Source organism: Puma concolor, chromosome D3, assembly GCF_028749965.1.
Source record: "Puma concolor isolate L17-30 chromosome D3, mPumCon1.1.hap2, whole genome shotgun sequence".
Lineage (NCBI taxonomy): Eukaryota > Metazoa > Chordata > Mammalia > Carnivora > Felidae > Puma > Puma concolor.
Window position 1 is genome coordinate 51,192,907 of NC_141678.1, and position 23,583 is coordinate 51,216,489.

General features: G+C 36.0%; 1 long non-coding RNA gene across 1 annotated transcript in view; it reads left to right on the forward strand.

The window, feature by feature from the left end:
- The window catches only part of LOC147575564 (uncharacterized), a 43,490-nt gene that overhangs the window by 17,655 nt on the left and 2,252 nt on the right, over positions 1-23,583 (forward strand). Inside the window, exon 2 of the long non-coding RNA XR_015242515.1 lies at positions 11,753-11,836. This is a non-coding gene — a long non-coding RNA (uncharacterized LOC147575564). The remainder of the gene's footprint in view (positions 1-11,752; positions 11,837-23,583) is intronic.

The following is a 23,583-nucleotide window of genomic DNA, read 5'->3' on the forward strand; positions in this document are numbered from 1 at the left end:
TTTTTTTGCAGCTTATTGAGATATAATTGATATAACATTGTGTGAGTTTAACATATACAGTGTGATAATTTGAGATACATATGTTTTGCAAAATGATTACCACAATATCTTAGTTAACACATCCTTTGCCTCAAAAAGTTACCATATTTCTGTGTATGTGGTAAGAACTTTTTAAAGATTTATCCCCTTAGCTACTATCACGTTTACAATACAGTATTTTAATTATAGTTACCATGCTATACTTTACATCTCCAGAACTTATTCATCTTATAATTGGAAGTGTATCCACTTTGACTACCTAAATCCATTTCCCCTACTCTACCCCACTCCACTCCTGGCAACCACCAATCTCCTCTCTGTTTCTAGGACTTCAGTTTTGTTAGATGACATGTATGAGTGACATAATATATTTGTCCTTCTATGTCTGACTTATTTCACTTAGCACAATGCCCTCAAGCTTTATCCATGCTGTGGTAAATGAAAGGATTTGCTTTGTTTTCATGACTTAATAATATTTCAGTGTGTGTGTGTGTGTGTGTGTGTGGTGTGTGTGTGTGATTACATTGTATTTTACCCATTTATCTGTTGACAGACATTTAGCCATTCTCATGTCCTGGCTTTTGGAAATAATGCTGCAATAAAATGGGAATGCAGGTATGTCTTTAAGACCCTAATTTCATTTCCTTTGTATATGTACTCAGGAGCGACTTGCCATATCATACAGACAGTTTTATTTATTTATTTATTTATTTATTTATTTTTTTAATTTTTTTTTTTCGACGTTTATTTATTTTTGGGACAGAGAGAGACAGAGCATGAACGGGGGAGGGGCAGAGAGAGAGGGAGACACAGAATCGGAAACAGGCTCCAGGCTCTGAGCCATCAGCCCAGAGCCTGACGCGGGGCTGGAACTCACGGACCGCGAGATCGTGACCTGGCTGAAGTCGGACGCTTAACCGACTGCGCCACCCAGGCGCCCCAGACAGTTTTATTTTTAATTTTTTGGTGAATCTCCACATTTGTTTTCTGTAGTTGCTGCACCACTTTACCAATTGTTGTACAACTATGTACAAAGGTTTCTTTTTCTCTACATTTTAATCAGCATTTGTTATCTCTTATTTTTTGATAACAACCATTCTAACAGCAGTGAGATGATATCTCATTGTGGTTATGATTTGCATTTCCCTAATGATTAGTGATGTTGAGCACTTTTTCATGTACCTATTCACCGTTTGAGTATCTTCTTTGGAAAATATTTATTCAGGTCTTCTGCTGATATTTTAATCAGATGGTTTGTTTTGGTTTGTTTGTTTGTTTTTTTGCTACTGAATCATATGAGTTCCTTGTATATTTTCAATATTAACCTCTTATCAGATATATGGCTTGTACATATTTTCTCCCATAGGGTGCCTTTTGGTTTTCTTTTCTGTGCAGAAGCTTTTTAGTTTGATATAGTCCCACTTATTGTTGCTTTTATAGCTTGTGCTTTTGGTGTCATACACACAAAAAATTATTGCCAAGACCAATATGAAGGAGATTTCCCCTGTGTTTTCTTGGAGGGGTTTTATAGTTTCAGGTCTTGCATTCAAATCTTTAATTCATTTTGAGTTCATTTTAGTGAGTAGTGTAAGATAGGGGTCCAGTTTCATTCTTTTGCATGTGGATATCCAGTTTTACAAGGCCATTTATTGACGAAATTATCTTTTCCATAGTAGGCATTCTTGGCCCCATTGCCAAATTTTAGTTGATCATATACACATGAGTTTATTTGTGGGCTTTCGATTCTGTTCCATTGGTTATCTGTCTGTTTTTATTCTAACACCATACTGTTTTGATTACTATATCTTTGTAATATAGTATGAAACAGGAAATATGATGTTCCAGCTTTGTTCTCTCTCAAGGTTGTTTTGGCAATTCTGTGGTTCCCTGCAAATTTTAGGAACATTTGTTCTATTTCCCTAAAAAAATGCTATTGGAATCTTATATTGAATCTATTGATAGTTTTGGGTAGTATGGACAGTTTAAGATATTAATTCGTCTGATCCATGAACATTTTCATTTATTTGGGTCTTCAATTTCTTTGTAATGTCTCAAAGTTTCAGTTATAGATCTTTCCCCTTCTTGGATAAACTTATACTAAGTATTTTATTGTTTGTAATGCTGTTGTAAATGGAATTGTTTTTATTTCTCTTTCAGAGAGTTTGTTGTTAGTGTATAGAAATCCTGATTTTTGTAGGTTGATTTTGAATCCTGCAACTCTACTGAATTTATTAATTCTAACAGTTCTGTGTGTGTGTGTGTGTGTGTGTGTGTGTGTATGGAGTATTTAGGATGTTTTATATACAAGAACATGTCATCTGCAGAGACCATTTTACCTTTTCCTATTCAATTTGGATTTTATTTATTTACTTACTTTATTTAGTTAGTTAGTTACTTATTGCCTGATTGCTCCAGATAGGACTTCCTATGCTATGTTGAATAGAAGTGGTTGAAGTGTGCATCCTGGTCTTATTCCCAATTTTGAAGGAAAATTTTCCAACCTGTAAAAGTTGGTATGATGTTAGCTATAGGCTTGTGATATATGGTCTTTATTATGCTGTGTTATATTCTTTTATACCCAGTTTGTTGGGCGTTTTTATCATTAATGGATGCTTTTTCTGCATCTATTGAAAGAATTGTTACCTTTTATTCTATTAATGTGATGTATCAAATTTATTGATTTACATATATTGACCTATTCTTGCATCCCAGGGATGAGTCCCATTTGACCATGGTGTATGATCCCTTTAATGTAATGTTGAATTTGGTTTGCTAATATCACCAAGGATATTGACCTGTAGTTTTCTCTTTTTTGCAATGTCCTTAGGCTTTGGCTTCAAGGTAATTTTGGCTTTGCAAACTAAATTTGGAGGTGCTCTCTTCAGTTTTCTGTAAGAGTTTCAGAAAGACTGCCATTAATTCATCTTTAAATGTTTGATAGAACTGACCAGTGAAACAATCTAGTTCTTGAATTTTGTTGTTGTTGTTGTTGTTGTCGGAAGGTGTTTATTACTGATTAAATCTCCTTACTTGCATTTGATCTGCTTAGACTTTCTATTTCTTCATGATGAGTCTTGGTAGGTTTTATGCTCCTAAGAATTTGCCCATTTCTTCTACATTATTCATGTTGTTTGCATATAATTATTTATAGTAGTCTCTTATGATCCTTTATATTCTGTGGTATCAATTATAATGTGTACTCCTACATTTATAATTTTACATACTTGAGTCAGTTTTTTCTTGGTCAGTCTAGCTAAAGTTTAGTCAATTGTGCTAATTTTTTCAAAAGGCCAACTCTTAGTTTTGTTAACTTTTCTATTGTGTTCCTATTCTCTATTTCCTTTATCTCTGCTGTAATCTTTACTATTCCCTTTCTTCTGCTAACTTTTGTCTCAGTTCCTTCTTCTTTTTCTAATTCCTTGAGGTATAATGTTAAGTTGTTCATTTGAGATCCTTCTTTTCTCTTAATGTATAAGTTTATAGCAATAAATTTCCTCTTAGAGCTGCTTTTGATGCATTCCATAAATTTTAGTATGTTGTGTTTCCATCTTCTCTTGTTTGAAGTTAATTTTGCTTTGCCTTTTGATCTACTATTTTTTGAGGAGTGTGTTGTTTAATTAGCATGCAATTTGTAAATTTTCTAGGTTTCCTCCTTTTATTGATACTAGATAAGATACTAGATAAGATTCTAACCTTCTTAAATTGGTTAAGACTTTCTTTGTGGCCCAACAGATGATATACCCTGGACAGTGTTTCTTGTACTCTTGAGAAGAATGTATATTCTGGTGTTGTCAGGTGGAAGGTTCTGTCTATAGATGCGCAGTACTGTGTAGTCTGGCCTCAAAGACTATCCGGAGTCACTGTTCAAGATCCCTAGTTATGCAGGGCCAGAGGCTATACTCAACAGTCAGGCAGGGTTGGTGGCTTAGCTTGCTGTCTAAGCAAGTCCATATAATGGGCTCTATGGCTGCCTGGGTTCTCTGACCAGGCTTCCTGGTCAGGTAGGACTGGAGGCAAGGCTTAGCAGTTTTAGGTAGGGCTGCCAATTTGGCTTCTCTGCCCAGCCTTGCCCATAGAATCAGACCAATGGCCAATATGACCCACTGGCTTGGGGCCCAAATCAGACAGAACTGCCGTCCAAGCTCCCTGGCCAGAAGGGGCTACTGGCTAGGTTCTGCAGATGAGCAGAGCCAGTGGCTAGTATCTCTGTGTAGTCACTACTGCTAATAAGAATGCAGTCTGCCAAGATCTGAGACCCAGTTGCTGTGAGCCCAAACCCATCTCTATTTCTGTCTGATCCCCATTTATCAAGCCCCACAGATTCCCCCACTGATGCCAGTGAAAAGAGACTCAAGTGCACCTCTTGGGAAGCATTTGACAATGTTGGGAAAGCTGAATTCCACTGTGGGCTCTCTTTTCCCACTGGAGAAAACCCCTCTCAGTGTGGGCACTGTACTGGCCTAGTGGAGGGTCAGTTGGTTCAGAGTGAAACCACATCTCTTACCTTTTAATGCACTCCTCAGACTCTGTGCCCAAATGGGGTGTTTCAGCCTCGTTCCTGCGTTTCTCAGAATTTCCCAATAGTGCTTGTCTATGGGTAGTTGTAGTTGGTTTTCTTGTGAGGGATGCTGAAGTCAGGAAAGACCTATGTTGTCATCTTGATGATGTCAGTTCAAGAATCGGATTTGGAAGGTCTTCTGTTCTTGGAGTTATGGAGGCTGGGAAGTCCAAGATCATAGTACCAGCATGGTTGCTTCCTGGTGACAATCTTCTTCCTGGTTTATAGCCAGGAGCTTCTCGTTTCTCATGTGGCGAAAACGTTAAAATCTTAGCCTTAATTGTAAAGGTTTTTAACAATATTAAATTAGTTGCCATAAGAGTAAAACTACTTGTGGGGCGCCTGGGTGGCGCAGTCGGTTAAGCGTCCGACTTCAGCCAGGTCAAGATCTCGCGGTCCGTGAGTTCGAGCCCCGCGTCGGGCTCTGGGCTGATGGCTCGGAGCCTGGAGCCTGTTTCCGATTCTGTGTCTCCCTCTCTCTCTGCCCCTCTCCCGTTCATGCTCTGTCTCTCTCTGTCCCAAAAATAAATAAAAAATGTTGAAAAAAATTTTTTTTAAATAAAAAAAAAAAAGAGTAAAACTACTTGTGTAACAAAAAGGGCTACATTGTTTAGATGTTAGGTAGTATTGACCACACTTAGAGCACTTTTTTGATGAGTCTTAATTTCAAAAATACGGTTTGATTTAAGATTCAAAAGGATGCCTAACATGATTACTATCACTTCTTTTTTAATGATCTCTCTCGAAGGAAACTTAGTAGGGTGATCTGGGCTAATCAAACCAGGTTTCATTCTTTGTTTATAGTAGCGGATATACAAACTACAAACATTCTTCCCAGGAGGAATTAGGAAATTCCCCGTGGAGTATTGGCCTTGCAATTTGAGAACCGAAATAACATGCAAATGTCACAAGCGTTAAAGAAAAAAATCCTTGAAATATTTTATTTCTTCCACTTATAACTTAATTTGTCATTGAAAATATGACAATTATTATTACCTTTTTTTTTTGCAAAATGTGATAATGACTTAATAGAAGAAGAAATATTTATCAGTAGTGGATAATAGTACTACCAGCATGTTTTTAATTGTATTGGCAAAAGTTCCAATGTAATTGGGTCCTAGAGCATGTCTACAAAGTCAAACATGTAGCCAACACCAGTTATACAAAGTTACATCACGAGTTATAAAAAGATTAGATCTTCTGTTTGTCATTTTTCATTCTGTGTTTATATTCCGTGTCTCTGTAAACATATAAAAGAACAAATACATTTTTTGTGTTTTCCCAGATAACTTGGGATGAACTCTATTGGGTTGCTGCGGTCCTGGTTACTGCTTAAGTTTTACAGATTGCTTTGTCATACAGCTAGACTACTATAACTATGTTAGGTCAGTTAGTTTTACAACATAGAAAGGCATTTCATGTTCCTCAGTTATGGTTATAAGAAAGCTTGCAACCTAAGGAAAACAGCTTTTATTTATTAAAAAAAAAAGAGCCAACCTTCTCTTATCAACCAACAACCACGCACTATAATTTTAAACAGCTTTTCAGCAGAGTATTTCCTTTCTGTCCAGTGACTGCTTTAAAGTGTCGCTCAGCTTAGGGACCAAAGCCTCCTGATTAGCTGTGTCAGGTGGGTCCGCTCAGAAACCCAGCATACCTGCAGTTCAAGGCATCCATTTGGACATATCCCGTTAAGGGTTACACACCTGAAGAGGTAATGATGAAGGAGGATAAGGAGGAGGAGAGGAAAATGACTGCAGAAAGTTGAAGAATTTAACAGGGAAATGATAGCTTAATGTGGTGGGTCTAATTTTTTGAAAGGGGGCAATAGTGATGGTATTGGACAGCTATTTCTTCAGTTTGGTTGTTATTTTTAATATACTGTGAACTTTAGCTATTTCAGTGGCTGGGTAGTAGATTCTGCTTATGCCTTTCCAGGTGAGAGTTACAAGTGAAGAAAATTATTATTCTTAAGCTACGTATGTATTCAAGGTTTTCCTTATATAAAGAGAAATTGAATCAGAGGATTAATTATACTAAAGAACTGCTGTTTGGGGAACGTCTTTTGATATCCTGCTCATTGCATGAAAAATTGCACTGTGGCAATTTTGCAAGTGAATATTCTTTTCTACTTCAGCTATGCCTGAGAAGTTTTTATTTTACAATTTCTAATTTTCTTCACCTTTATTTGTAAAACCTATTCTGCTTTTCTTTCTGTTATCCTTCTTCCCTTGCCTACCTCTCTCCTTATCTCCCTGTCACTTCCTTCCTCTTTTTTTTCTATCTTTTTTACTCCTTTTTCCTTTTCTTTTTTCCTTTGCATGAAATTAATATTGAATAAAAAAGGTGATTCTTTTTAGGAACTTAGTCATCATGGCTCATGCGACTATAGCTGAGATAGTTTTATTATTTGAATAATTTTCCTTAGATATTTCCAACTACATACACACAAGATAATATCTTGCAGTTTTATTTGAATTATAGATGGATTCCTCAATGATCAGATGAAAAACAAAATTAAATGCCTAAAGCCGTCTGTGACTTTGACATGGCCTTACTGAATGTCTTGAAAGATTAATCAGAACCTAAAGACAAGTACTACCTACTTGCTGGACATTAAAAGTCCTTAATGATTCGGCATCTGCTTACTTGGTTTCAATTTTTGCAATGCTTCCCCATTCGTATTGAACTAGAACCACATTCCTTAGTTTGCAGAATATCAAACAAAAGAACTTCTTCTAAGACACCATGCCACTTTGCACATTGATATTCTTCTCCTACCCACTTTTCTGTCTGAGAAACTTGTATTTATTTGTAAGACTCCATTAAAGGGGAAATTTCACTTCTTTACCTAGGAAGAATAATTTCTGCCTCAGCCCTGGCAGCCTGTGGCATTTGCCTCTACACTAGGAGTTATCACTACACAAGCTCTCATAGAGCACACGTTTGTTTGTCTTGACCATCTTTTTATTCTTCAGCCTCGAATATTACAGTGTCTTGCATGTGGAAAAGGGTTAATAAAGTGAATCTTGAGTCACTCAAATGATAAATAATAACAATTTTTTCCAAAAATGTATACAACACTTAATTCCAGGATGGCTCAGAGCATTTTAAATATTTTAATTCAATATGTACAATTCTCACAATCACCATATATGTTATTTTTCTTATTTAACAGAAGAGAAAACTGAGAAATTTAACAGAGACAGTTAACATCGCTCCTTGGGTCACGCTGCTAGTGGGAAAGATCTAGCATTTGAAGCCAGATTTGTTAACCTTGTCAACCCATTTCCAGGCTTAGGAATATTCGGTATCTCCCTATATTCTGTAGGATAAATTCCATTCTTATTAACAGAGAAAAAAAAGGGGGGGGGGAAGTCCACTTAATTTTATGGCTTCTGCATAAATTTTTAGATAGTTATTTTTCAGGTTCCCAAAGCTCCTCTCATCTTGAAATACTTGTCATTCTGCCAACACACACTGTTTTATCAAGCCACTATATGTATATGTATTTTTCTCTGCTTGGAATGCTGTCCACCCCAAACCCTTCCTTCATCTGACTGGGAAAATCATGGGTAGCTTGTGAGAATCCACAATCATCACTGTGTCTTTGAAGATCTAGAGAGTTCTTCCCTGAGACTCACATTCCTCAGTGCTAAAGTACATGAAGAAATGTTGGTTCGGCAGAGGCAAATTTTAAGACCCACTGCACTTTATTGTTATATAGAGAGATGGAAATATTAAGAGTACAATTTGGAGAGGCAATGCTGGCACTAAGATTCAGTAAAGCAGAACAGAATAAAGACTTGTTTTGTGCAAAACTGCAAGTTTCAGTTAATTCCTTTTGTTGCCTTCTGGCTTAGTTTATTGGAAATACAAATTTTTGTAACAGGCATATTAGAATAGCAATAAAGATCAAGCTGTCAACATAGGGTTTCCTATCTAGATAGTTTGTGAGATTCATGCATCTGCCTATGGGTTATGCATTGCTAACTCCAGCTCCACAGAAATGAAACGTCACGAGCAGCAATGTGTGCTTTATTACTTAATTTGTGGCCTGTCTTTGGATAGGACAGAGAATCAATGTCCTTCTATTAGTTTCCATATTTTGTTTTATGAGTCCCATTCCTGAATCGTCTAGTCATTGATGAATACTTCATGTTAAATAGCTGGTCATCTGATGAAGAGAGCAGGGCACCAGGGATTAGGGAAGTGATGCCAGTGTGAGGGTAATTGAAGGTGCCATGCAGATATTTTGCAACCCACATAAAGAGGAAAGTAAGATGGTAATGTCATTCTTAATGGCAGGGAAAAGGTCAAATGACATAGAAATAAAACAAGACAAAGTAAGCAAAGAATTAGACAAACATCAACTTGCTTTAAAAAGAAGACACAAGTTCTCCCTCTAAAAAATTACCAATATTCAGCTATGTATAGCTCTTCATTGTCAGCTTTTTGTCGCCTCTACAATTCTCTTAGGAATGGAAATTGGTGTTTTACAATGATAGCGTCTCTGGCTAATGAAATCTCCTCTCTCATCAGATTAGGGGAAGAGAAAGAACAATGTTGGGGGTGATGAATGTACAGGGACAGATAGTTTCTGGTGCCAGTCAAGGGTCATAGCATCAGCTGATCACATTCTTCCTGAGTCTCTATGGATTCCAGTGTGGAATTTATCAAATGGCAAGAGACAACTTTGCCACTGCAGTGCCGCTGACCTCTCCCACTATGTTTTGTCTGGAGTACACATAATTGTGCCAGCGTAGTATGGAATAGTGAAAGACTGTGAATTTTGGAGATGACCTGGGTTTCAGTTCTGAAACTGTTGCTACTTAGTTTTAAGAATTTAAGCAAGTTGTATAAACTCTTTGAATAACAGTTCTTACTTATGAAATATAAATTCGAAAGGGACTAATTTGCAGGATAAACAAAAACCTGGCTTATAATATGCATTCAGTTTCATAAATATTTTATTAATATAAGCAAAACAGGAAAATTTATAACTATTTTCTTTAGAAACCAAGGAGATTTGATGAAACTTTCTCACATCATGAGGTCAGCAACCTAAACTATTAGATTAAAAGAAAAACAAAAATTGCTCATAATGTTAATTCAAAGTAAATAGAAACTTAAGAAGCACAATTTCTTATGAAAATAAAAAACAAAAAGAAAAACTATATTTCAGATGAAATTATTATTCTATTAAGAGATATTGATCAAAGATCTACAGAAGTTAAGAAATTTGCATCATTAATGTCAAAAAACACCTTAGATACTAATGCTACTCTGTTTTATTCTATGTCATTTATCATGACAGTGGATCAACTAAATCTAAAAATTAGGACTAAACTAATTCCAAAAACCTTTGCTTTTTGCTGTAGCTTGGTGTTGTCTTTCCTCTATCTCCAACTTTAAATAATTCAATTTCCCATTTGACATTTTGCATTTTAACATTTATTGATTTAATGGGGTTATAGAATACTATCATTTTAATTTATACCATAAGGCAGTGATGGGGACGTCCAGGGAGAATTTTACAAAAGACTATGGTTATTTGAAAAAGGTTGGTATTCTAAGTGATGAGGCTGAAAGGTTAGATTATTAAAACAAAGGTAAGCCTTCTGGTGTTAATAGAGGGGCAGCAGAACAGAAAACAAAGCCCTCCACATTGCTAAAACTAATACAAACCCAGTGGTGGGGCTGGCTTCCTTGCAAAGGTGAACGCTGGATTTGTAAGGTCAGTATCCATTTCTTGTAAATGTACTGATAATAGGCAAATTGAATCCTGTGTTACTACTTTGTAATATACAGAGTGATGGTGATACAGAAGCAATTCAAATTCAACTTGCTAGATGCTTTATACAAAACTAAATTTTCTCCAGATCTTTCACATATAATGACTCTTTAAAAAAGACCCAACGTGGTTTCTACTATAGACAGTGCATACCTCTGGACTCTCAACTCCATTTGGACCCTTTTCGCACTCACCATAATTTTCTTGTTATTTTACTTATATGCCCTATTTCAAATAAATAAATAATAAAGGTATATTTACTGAGAATAACATTATGCCAAATCATGAGCAATAAATTAGTTCTCAAAGAACAAGAGAGAAAAAAATTAACCAAGTGCTAGTTTCGTTATCAACCTACAGTAAAAACTGATTAATGTATACAGCTACAAGGTTTAAAAAGATATGAATTAACTTTATATCAATATGTGTACCTCATGGTATAATATTTTAAAATATTTCTATGAATTGCTCATATATAAAGGGATAGATATGGAAAAAGAAAAAAAGAAAACCCTTTGAAATAAAATTATTTTTAAAAATATCAAAAAAGGGGAAAATCACTGATTTTAAGTGTCCTTTTCTGGTACACATTAGTTCAAAGAAGTGAGGTGTCTTTGTTGCAAATGAGTGAAAGAGAAAGTCTGGGTGTGGTTAATTCACAGTCCAAATATATCTGTGAGAAAAGAGAGAGGAAAAAAAATTGGGAAATACTCACCAATGTTTGAAAATCTGATAGATATAAAATGAAATTCCGTAACATGTAACATCTGATTATTTCATGTAAGTATTTTTATGGTTTACTGGCAATTTGGTTTCATTTTTCTGTGAATTTTCTTCCTCACCACCCCTCCCCTTTTTCTATAGAGTAGTTTACCTTTTTGCTTATTGATGTGTACATTTATCCTGGGTACTAATTTACTGCTTGTCAAGTGAGTATCTATGTCAAGCAGGTACTCATAAAAAGATGGAGTGAAAAATATGCAAGAGATTATGAGATCCTCACTTTAGGGTGGTGAGTAGTTTTAGAAAGGAAGGAAGAGAATGAGTTAAGGGAGGATATAGTTCAACTCTTTAAAATTTTATTTGTTAAAATTTTTGAAGTAAATATGGCAAAATATGTTTAGCCCCACCTGAGAAATGGGACTTACTAGGAGCTCAGATTCCTCAAAGATGAGGGTCTAGGTGGCCCATTGGGTAAACTCAAATTGGCATAGGTTCTAGTCAAGAGTAGGGGAGTCAGGGGAGTGTAGAATGGGATGTAGAAGAGAGAGAAAATAAAAATCACTTCCAAACTTGAGATCAGCTGTGACAGCATGAGCTAAAGTTCATCCTACTGACCATCCTCTTTTTACTTTCCTCAGGACAAGAAACCAGTCAAAATCCTGGAAGAACTGCTCCCAGATGGGGTTAACTTACTATGAAGCATGATACAAGCATCACAAGAGGTAGTTTATAGTTCATTTTGTGGTTTATCATCCAAATCCTTTGGGATTGAAGTACCCTAACCCTTGACTGCTGAGAAAGTTGGCTGTTGATAGATCACAGTCACATGCCATTGTGAAAATTGTTTACTGTCAAAGGAAGCTTCCTCACCCAGACAACATTCCCTCCCCAGGGCAGTTACAGGAATCGAAAGAACTGAGTCCCTTACCCAGATTTGAGATTCTCTGGAGGGTCACCCTAGTTTCAGAGCTCCCTGTGAGAAAGGCAGAATCCATTATTGCTACCATGACACAATTTAACCTAATTCACTCTCAGTCTTGGTTTTCGCTCTCTCTCAAAATTAGTGTTTATGAGAGTACTCTTCAATCAACCAGATTCAGGTCATCAGATTCCATTCCTGGGGAGGCTTATCTATTACTAGACTCTGAGCTTTAAAAGGTAAAAGTAGAGGGAAATTATTTTTAGTTTACATTTAAGCTGTCAGCCTAATTCAGTAGGCAAAAAAGAGGTAAGAAATCAAGATAAAATCTTTCATGAATAAGTCGGTGCTTTGGAACACAGCATGCTTGTATTTGATTTCTGAGAAATCTGGACATAATAGGACAAAGAAGAATTCAGAAACTCTGAGATAGATCTCCATTCATGAAATTCATGAAGAAAGATTGGTCTATTTTCATATAGTCAGAGTTTTAAACAATATACTAGTCCCCTTCTCCCATTTGTTCATTTATGCAACAGGTATTAAGCTATTCTTATATGACATCTACTTTACTAAGCAGAGATAATTCAAATAAAAGGTAGCCCCCGAATGCAAGGAACTAGTGAGAATATTGGTAATAAACCAAAAGTGACAAATAGTGTAATAGATGTTGTAATAGCCATTTACACAGGATCCTTTATGAATAGATGGGGAAAAAATAGATATAATGGGAGGGAGGGTAGAGGAAGTCTTCTTGGAACAAATGAAGATTGACTTCACCATGGTAGCACAAGAAGAAATTACTTAGGCAGGAGATATGGGAAGAAAAATATGAAAGTATTTTACGTGGGAATGGTAATAGGTTCTGAGACACTTAAGGTAGTGAATTTGATATAGTTCAGTAGATCTGACATAAATATATTTCTTTTTTTTTATTTTTTTTTTAAATTTTTTTTTCAACGTTTATTTATTTTTGGGACAGAGAGAGACAGAGCATGAACGGGGGAGGGGCAGAGAGAGAGGGAGACACAGAATCGGAAACAGGCTCCAGGCTCTGAGCCATCAGCCCAGAGCCCGACGCGGGGCTCGAACTCACGGACCGCGAGATCGTGACCTGGCTGAAGTCAGACGCTTAACCGACTGCGCCACCCAGGCGCCCCTAAATATATTTCTTTAAAAATTTTTTAATGTATATTTACTTTTGAGAGAAAGAGAGAGACAGAGCATGAGCGGGGGAGGGGCAGAGAGAGAGGGAGACACAGAATCTGAAGCAGGCTCCAGGCTCTGAGCTGTCAGCACAGAGCCTGATGCAAAGCTCAAACCCACAAACCATGAGACAATGACCTGAGCCAAAGTCGGATACTCAACTGACTGAGCCACCCAGGCATCCTAAATATGTTTCAAAATAAGCCTATAATGGTAGGTAGTGATCAGCCATGGTGGTTCCTGGTATAAAGAAAATTAGTTTGAATGCAATCCTGCCCAAACAGGGATGGATTCTTTAAAGAAGTTAAAATAGAGGAATCTTCTGATCAGACACGTTTTACAAATAGTACTCTGAATGTAGACTACTATACATCCATTCCTAATTTAAAGATCAGAAATATAATCTCACAGAGTCCTGGATAACTATCCAATGGTGTGCAGAATAGTCCTACCCCTTTTCTAAGTCTCACTAACAGGATACAAATAGATAACTCAGATATGTATCAGGATGATACCTAATGATATGTGTGTAGGGTTGAGGGGGGAAATTATCAAGAGATAATGAAGCACCTTGGGACAACAATGGGGGAGAACCCATCACCACAATTCGAATCAAATGATTACTAAAATTCAGTTTCTCATAATTGGAACTGAGACACTAGAAAAAGGAAAATTTAAATTTAAAGTACTTTAAGTTTCCTAGGGGTAGTGAGAGTGTGATCAGGAAAAAAAGTCTAAAATGGCTGAATGGGAAAAGCAGATATCATGAAAAATAAATTAATATGCAATAGTGGCCATGCCTAATGGGAAGCCAGAGTGCAATGGAGTCCACATGAGAGCAACCATAGAACTCAGCCCAGAGTTCAAGCAAACTCATCTTATGGCTTCCATAGAGGTCAAGCCCTAGGGCAAATAGCAGGATGGAGAAGGTTGGAGAGTGCATGGGGATGGAAATGAAGATGATTCAGCATAAGATCTAAATGGCAGGAGAGGAAAAATAATTTTTTTCCAGGCTTTTGAGTTCAGAGCTGAGACCTCTATAATAACAGATAGATTAATAACAGAAAAACAAACAAGTTTATTAACATGTACTTTTCATGTATACATGTGAGACACCCAGGGAAAAATTAGTAACTCCTCAAATTGGCTTAGGATTCAGTATTAGATACCATTTTAACACGGAAAGGAAAGGTGGAATATAGGATACAGCAAGTTCACTCCCAAAGTTTGGCTAAGAAAGCAAATACCTTTATTGTCATAGGTGGTAAGAATGGTGCAGTGGAATGGTGTCTTTGGTTTCCCACAAGAATGTGAGACACCCCCAATCACAGACCTGCTAATCTGTTACACCAGGCAGGTGCTACTGGAATGGAACTTTTCTAGCACTAACAAAACTATGAAGATTAAGATGACAAAGGTCCCATATGGACAGGGAACCCTTATGGCAAGCTTCCCTGACACCTGGCACAGTTGGACAAAGAAAATGCTCTTTCTTAGTTCCAGCCCTTTTGGCTGTCTACCAGGTTCATGCTAGTACATACATGCTCCAGATGGCTGAGACCAGAGAGAATATTCTCACTGGTCACTAAGCCAAGCTCTTAAGACATAGAACAAATTGAAAGGAAAACCTTATCTGACCTGTCATTCTTTTCCTTATGACAAATGACACAAAAGACAGAAATAAAAGAAAACAATGACCATTTCTGGGAGGGAAAATATCACCAGAAAACAAGAGTACTCATAACAATTTTGTACCAGAGTCATTATGCCCAAGGAAATAGTTCATACAAATATTTTCTCCTGCTTATCCAAATTTGAAAAGGAAGGGACAAGAAATTTTTATCTTTCTCCTCAACCAGTCACTACAGATCAAGGACCCCCGACTTTGGTAAAAAATTCTTATCCTTCACCTGTCGGCCAGTTTCCAGGATCCCATACTGAGGCTCCAGAGAGAGTAGGGTTTCTCAGAAAATCCCGTTGAGGTTACCAAACTGTGAGAGAGAAAGAACAGTTTTCCCTCTACTTTTCTAGGTTCTTGGCTGAGACACCCCTGTAATAAAAGACAGATTAACAGGAGAAAAACAAACAGAAGTTTAATAACATGTATACCTCCGGTATACATGGGAGATATCTCTTGTACACATGGGAGATATCTAGGAAAATCGAATAACTTTCCAAAATGGCACAAGCCACCACTTTAAATAGTGTCTCCAGCTAAAGACAAAAGATGTTGGTGGATGATAGAGGGCATAGGGTGATGTGATATGCGCCAGGGGCAAATGCTCAAGAAAGAATTCTTGAGACGTTTCCAGTGGAAAAAGGTGTTTTTATTAAAGCATGGGGATGGGACCTAGGGGCTGGAAGAGCCTCAGTGGGATTGTGAGGAGAAATTGATTATATACTTTGAAGTTGGGGTTGGGGAAAAAGACGAAGTTTCCAAGAGAATTTTCATATGTTAAAGGACGACTTAGAGGATCCTGGTGGTCTGGCTATCATCAAGTTGAGGTTGCTTTTTTGCCTCTAGCAAAGCATTAACATTAAGAAAATTTTGAATTTTTTAAGGAATGTTGTATTCTGTCTGTCTCAAGTATTTATCAATGGGCTGCAGGTTGTAAGCAAATTTAATTTTATCTACATTTCTTTTGCCTTTGTTCTCCTCAACAATTGGAGGCCAGTTATGGGATGTTATGAGGAAAAGCACAATATATAAAGGTAAGGTTGTTATGCAGATTTAAGCCCTTGTCTTTATTGATAAGAGTTTCTAGAGATTTAATCATTCTCTTCCCTGGTACAGAGGGAGACACCCTTACTTACAAAGAGAGATTTCTCCTATACACATAAATGTTTCTTCCATTCAGTTTTTTTTACCATTTCTCCTGTGCCTGCAGTTAAAAAAATAATAATAATAACCAGCTCAAGAAAATCCTTATGCCAAAGAGACATCTTCTGGAACGGCAAACTCTGCTCCCCTTCAGTATAATGGTAAAGGGCATTGGGGTTTACGACATTGTAAGTAAGAGCAGAGGAGATAGGGCCTGATGGATCCTATTCCTGAGTGAATCCTGGAGAAATGGCTAGGTCTGAGAGGATTGGTTGCTAGACCCAAATTACAGGTACAGAAAGGAGGCCCCTTTCATCCATGGTGGTGTTCAAGTACCATATGTAATTTACCATGTGGGTTTTAAAAAAAAAAGGAGATATTACTAAAATTCCAATGATTGGTGGCTTTTTCCTAGTTCTCCCTTACCTAAACAAGCTTCCTCAATTCTTTTGTGACCGTAGGGAAAGAAAGAAAGTAACCACAACTATTGAGATTGGATTTCCTGGCAAATCAGTTTGGATTTCCTGACAAGTAAAGGCATTATCATTGGTTGATGAGGAAGCTGTGGGACAAGCAGAGGGCAAAATACAGGCTGGCACACACACCCTCCCCTGCGAGGATGGAATATGTATGATATTCTTTGGACACTCCTGGCTACCCAAGAACAAGGGAAAGGGGATTAAGTGATTGCCATGGTGATGTGGGAAACTAAGGCAAATGAAAAATTAAATTCCCTTACTGCCTACAGCCATTGACAAGTCCTTGAAACAGAGTGACCTCTCTCTAGGAACTCAGCTAGGTTCCTATGGTGACACATTGCTAGGGGCAAAAAGGAATCTTAGTTTAACATCTCAACCTTGATGATCCTATAATTCTACTTCCTTTATGTCAACTGCCCCAAAATATATGCTGGCAATCATACTCCCAGTTTATGGCCCCCCAATATACATCTCATGTATATCTCATGACTGAGGTTTTATTAAATGGTAATAAATGGCATTTCCCTAGCAACAGCTAACGCCTCAAGGTTCTGGAAACCTTGCTTCCAAAGTACCCTAGAGACTTATTGTATCCTTGACCCCCTCCCCACCTGAGGGTATATAATGAGTAACCTGTCACAATTCCAGTACAGCTCTTTCTGCCCATGGGTCCTGTCCCCGTGCTTTAACATAATCACCTTTTTGTACCAAAGATGTCCTTAAGAATTCTTTCTTGACCATCAACTCTGGACCACCCCACCATCACCCCAAAACTTCATCATTGGTTATATACTTGGGACTCTAAATCAAGTTCTGTTACCAAGAAAATTGCAAAAAAGAAAAGCCACAATTCTGAACCACACATTAATCTGCTCGGATTTAAACCTTTTGAGTATTTTATGTGTGTACACATAGTTAATGAAGTCTCACTGAATTCTTTAAGTACTTTGTAATGATAACTGTAGGAATTATAAACAAGAGTTTCAATAATTGGCCTAGCAAAATGCTGAGAGACAGGAACTTGGTTAACTCTGTTGTACAATGAAAAGACAATGTAAGACATAAATGTCTTACTGAAACATCATTCACAGGCCCTTTAAGTGAAGGAAAGACCTTGTGCTTCTCACACCAGGATTCCTCCTGGTGAATGCCATACTTTAATTCAAAATTTATATTTTACTCAGTGGAATGGCAGTTCTTGAATAGTTAATATTTTGAAAGAAAAAAATGAAAAACGAGAGGGTTTCTTATAGAAATTATTTGCAAATATAAGTCCCATTGTAAAATGTAAGGATTAATGTATTAATCAGAGCTTTGTGAACTCTCACATTAAGCAGCTTTGTTATGCTAATTCACTTGTAAATGAAGAATGGAGTGATTCCCATTATTGAAAATCATTCCTAAAGGCCTGATTAGAACAATAAAGATGTCCTTTATGCTTGTAAATTTTGCTAAGTTTTAGATCAGTAGTCTATTTTAGTGAAAAAGTCACCTTATTTTTTTCAAGTTGCTACATATCCATTAGGCTTCATATTTAGTTTTATCCAGCCCATGAAATTAACAAAAGAAATATCTGCTCGGGAAGGAAATAATACAAGACAACCTTGGGAATTTATTTCTTCCCAATGTGCCATTAAAAGGCCAATAATGCATAAAAAGTCAAATGATGCATCTACACCAGAGCTCAACACTACTGACTTGAAGGTTACATAGTCAAAAAAACTGTGTGGTTCTGGTTCCCTCTTTAAAGCTTTATTTTTTAAAATTTCAATTGTTGTGGATAGTTAAAAATTGAGAGATTACATAAAAAATCCTGATATCTGGATTTTTGGGCAAAATTAGAAGACACGATAACAGCAGCAATGGCAATAATTAATCTTTCCAGTTCATGCCTCCAAACACTAAAGCTCATCTAATTGGAGGGATAGCTGAGGATTGACAGAACAATATGTGAGAAGAAATAAAATCATTCGATCGCAGTTAATTAGAAAGCAAATATTAAAAATACCACAAACTTATCCTTATATCTCCTGTTGTACTGAAAAGTAGTCAATATTTTGGGCATGGAGCTATGAGATGCACAGTATCAAGCCTTTGATGACTTGCCTTGCATTTTGTCTGTTGAGAATTCTTCAATCATTAATTGGTTAAGGCAAGGAAGGAAGAATACAAATGCTCTTCTAATAGTTATAACAGATTTGATATGAAACCTAATACCAAGGTGGTAATATTTTTCTCAAGACTATGGTGTTTAAGTCAGTTTATTACTTTCTGAAATTCCTTTAAGATAAACAATTAACATGGGCTATATTAGCACTTGACAATTAGTAATATAAATCGAACAATAAACCATTTACTATCCTTAATGAATTGCACAATAGAATAGTTTACAGTGCTACCTAGAGTTTAGGTAACTTGGTCTTGACCCTATCAAAGAAATTGATTCACACATGCCATCCAAGGGAAAATCTCCACCTTTTCATCAAAAAATTGGCTCAAAGATTTGGACATTTTGGTTAATAGAACCAATCTGCTTTTTAATAAATTTTAATCCAATTATTCACATATTAGTAGTACAACTATATGATTAGAGTCATCAAGTCCTGGTTAATTTGTGTCTTTAAGAAATTCATTTGGTAAGAAATAATAGCAAACTTCTTCCCCCTGAAATCAGTTTTCAGAAATAGCAATGATAAGCCAAGTATATTCTAATACTCTGTATCTCAAGACTGAAATCCAATGAAAGTCTTCTCATTTATGACTTTGTGAAAATTAATGTATGCTGTTTAATTATCTTTTCATAATTAACATTCATAGTTGGTAGTATAAATAAAGAACTAGAAATTGAAGTTATTAATATGCAATGTGATGAAACTAAGTATGACATGACTTATTATGACTAAATATGACAATATTAAAATAATAGATTTCAAAGATCTTTGAAGTAGTCACCCTAAATACACACACGCACACACACACACACACACACACACACCCCTACACACACACACTCATACATGTCACTCTGAGCGATTGAAAAATGGTCTTGGGCCCAGTCAAGATATAAAGTTGGAACAGAAGACCTGTGTGACTGGTTTTTAAAAGATCTACCGACTCTATGGCAGGGTAGAAAAGAAACACGGCCCTTGGCAGAAGCAATCTCAACATCTCTCTAGAGGTATTCATACTAACGTTAAAAAATTTTCCACATATAAAACCTTACAAACATAAGTCCACAAAACAAAATTCAGAAAGCATGACAAAAATAAACCACCATGAACAAGGATAAGCAGAAAAAAAATCAAAATATTACCTCTCGATAATTAAACTCTCAGAATATTAATAGAACATTCAGATGTAAACTTAAAAAAATTTTTTTTGATGTTTATTTATTTTTTAGACAGAGAAAGACAGAGCATGAACAGGAGAGGTTCAGAGAGAGAAACACAGGATCTGAAGCAGGCTCCAGGCTCTGAGCTGTCAGCACAGAGCCTGACATGGGGCTCGAACTCATGGACAGTGAGATCATGACCTGAGCTGAAGTCGGAGCTTAACTGACTGAGTCACCCAGGTGCCCCCAGATGTAAACTTTTAAAACCTGTTATGGGTGAACAAAGAATGGAAGAAAGAATAATCATGATTAAAGTGAGGAAATAACAGAAGAATTCAAATCTATTTAAAAATAATAAATTACGGGGCACGTGGGTGGCTCAGTTAGTTGAGCGTTCAACTGTTGATTTCAGCTCAGATCCCAGTCTCACTGTGGGTGAGATCAGCTCATGTTTGATCCTTTGATCATGTGGGATCCTTTCTCTGCCTCTTTCTCTGCCCCTCCCCAACTGTGTGTACTTTCTCTTTCTCTCTCTCAAAATAAATAAATAAACATTTACTTAAAAAGTAAAAAATAAAAAATAAATAAATTGAAATTCTTAAAGTTAAACCACATGTAATTCTTGAAACAAAAAATGTGCCTAAAAACAGGCTAAATATGTTGAACATTGAATTAATGAGCTGGAATAAAGCCTTGAAGGGCCACTACATGTCTGCACCAAATTGGAAAACAATAACTTACTTGAACCAGATTCTGATAGAGTATTAAAAATTTATTGAAATGTGTATTGCCTGCATCTCTATCTTTTATAAAGGTTTTAATAAAATATTTCTTATAAATTTTGTTCAAATCCATTTCTTAATGGGTCTTAGAGAAGAGTATTATCCAAAGACAGGTTACATAATATGACCTGTATTTCATAAAATGCTCAGAGTTTCTTTGCCCATTCAATATATAAAACATTGTTATTGTGCAACAGTTACCCTATCCTCAAATTTCAGTTTTCTGGCAACAGGAGCCTTAATCCAAATCACACACATTCCATTGCCCTAGCCGACAGTTTCTAGACATGCCCATGTCTTCCTCAACCCCAGTGCCAGAGCTCAATCTAGTATTTTTGTATTCAAAAGTAACTGATAAAGTAAACCTATTTGTATTTTTAATGATTAAATATTTAGAATAGCTTTATAAAGCTTATATAATACCTTTATAGAATCCTTAATTCTATATAAGGATCTTTCTTGCTTGCTTGCTTGCTTGCTTTTTTCTTCCTTTTTTTCTTAATGTCCCTGCAAATCTTATTAACTCTGGCTTTATATAAATTAACCGAGAAAACATCAACAGTCATTACATTGAATACTGTTCTTCAGTTTAGTCATTACAGAAATGATTTCTGTCTTTTCTCCATTTGAAAAACTCTCTAAAGAATGTCTATATCTGTGAGTTTAACCAGAAAGTGGTCAGGAGCACAGACTCTGACATCAATGTGTTTCAGTTAGAATCCTCACTATGCCATTTAAAAGTTGTATGACCTTGGGCAAATCACTTTACCCCTTCTTGGCTAAGTTGCTTCATTCAAAAGAGAGGATAACTATTGTATCTGACTTACTGTTGTCAGGATAAATTTAATTTATATACGTGAGGCAATTATGTCTATTCATAAAAATAGTAAATACTGCATAAATATTATGATTAATATCAAATTTTCACCCACTAAATTCATATTGTGTTAATTTTCATAACCTTTATGACTGCATCTGTAGCATGCATTCTTCATGTATTAAGTGACTATGGACAAAATAGAAATTCTATCCATTCATTCATTTATCCATATATTTATGCCTTTAGTAACAAAATAAATCACACTTTTCCAGTCTCCTTTCTAAGTCAAAATAAACACACAATTTAGTGGAAGAGTAAAGTCATGAAAATGAACAATAAGAACAGATTTTCATTTAACTCTATGGTAACAATACTTACGTTTGCCTGGGGGAGTTAGGAAAGGTTTAGCAGACTAAATAACTTTTGAATTGAAACATGAAGTAAAATATGTCAGGCCACTAAAGGAGTATGGGGGGAAAGAAGAAAGAAAACTGGAAAATCAGCCCTCCCTTAAACAGTTAACAGAAGATCAGAGGGAAATTTGAACTCTGTGGCACATTGAAGGTGCTGGTTCAATCCCTGCCTAGATTAATTCAAATTCCAACATTAATGTCTAGTAGAAGGAAAAAAATTTCCAGGCATAGCAATAACTTACCTGAGTCATTACTGACTTACTGAAGCTGTCTAGCTTTTAACACATATCTATGAGGCATGTAAGAAGGAAGAAAGAAAAAAACAACCCACTGCCAAGCCACCAACCAACCAACAGAAGAAGACTTAAAATATGAGGCAGATGTTGGACCATCTGCCAAGAAACTTAAAATAACTATGATTAATATGTTAAAGGGCCTAATGGAAAAGGTAAACAGCATGTGAGATCAGATAGATAATTTCAACAAGGAGATGGAAACTATAAGAAAGAATGATCAGAAATACTAAATACACAAATACTCACATGCTCACACACACACAAACACAAATGTAACAGAGAAGAAGCATGCTTCCAATAGGCTCATCAATACACTGAACAGAGCCAAATAAGGAATTAATAAACTTGATAGATGAATACAAAATTATAATTGGAGACCTCAACACCCTTTTTCAACAATTGATAGAATAGACACAAAGTCGGTAAGAGCATAAAAGACATGAACAAAACTACCAACTGATTTTACCTAATTGATATTTATAGAACTGTTTACCCAACAAATACAGAGCACACGTTATTTTTTTAAGTGCACATATAACACTCTTTAAGATGGGCCATGTTCTCTGGGCACCTGTGTGGCTCAGTCAGTTAAGCATCTGATTTGGTTTCAGTTCTTTAGTAATGATCTCATGGTTTGTGAGATCAAGCCCCACATCAGGCTCTGCACTCATGCGAGCCTGCTTGAAATTCTCTCTCTTCCTCTCTCTGCCTTTCCCCCACATGCTCTCTCTCTCTCTCTCAAAATAAATAAATAAATATTTTAAAAAAGATGTATCACATTCTCAACTATAAAACAAACTTTAACAAATTTAAAACAATAGAAATCACATAAATAATGTTCTTGAATGATAACAGAATTAATTAAGAAAACATTAGTAAAATGCCTGGAAATCCCCAAATATTTAGAAACTACACAATATATTTCTGAATAACCTATGAGTCAGAGAAGTCTCCAGGGAAATTAAAAATATTTTAAGCTGAATGAAAATGAAAATACAGCAGATCAAATCGTTGGTACATAGCTAAAACATTGCTTAGAGGGGAGTTTATAGTAATAAATATTTATATTATAAAATAGGTCTCAAATTAGAATTCTAAGCTTTTACCTTTAAGGGTAAATTGAATGTAAAGCAAGCAGAAGGAAGAAAATAATAAAGTTAAAAGCAAAAATCAATGAAATTGCAAACAGGAAAATAGTACAGAAAATCAATGTAACTAAAAGCTGGGTTTATTTTTTTTAAAAAGTCAATTAAATGGATAAGCCTTTACACAGACTGAATTTTAGATAAGAGAGAAGATGCAAATTATTAATAAGAATGAAAGCATGGACATTACTATAGTCTATAGACATTAAAAGGATAATAAATAAATACTACAAAGAATTCAGTGCCCATAAATTGGA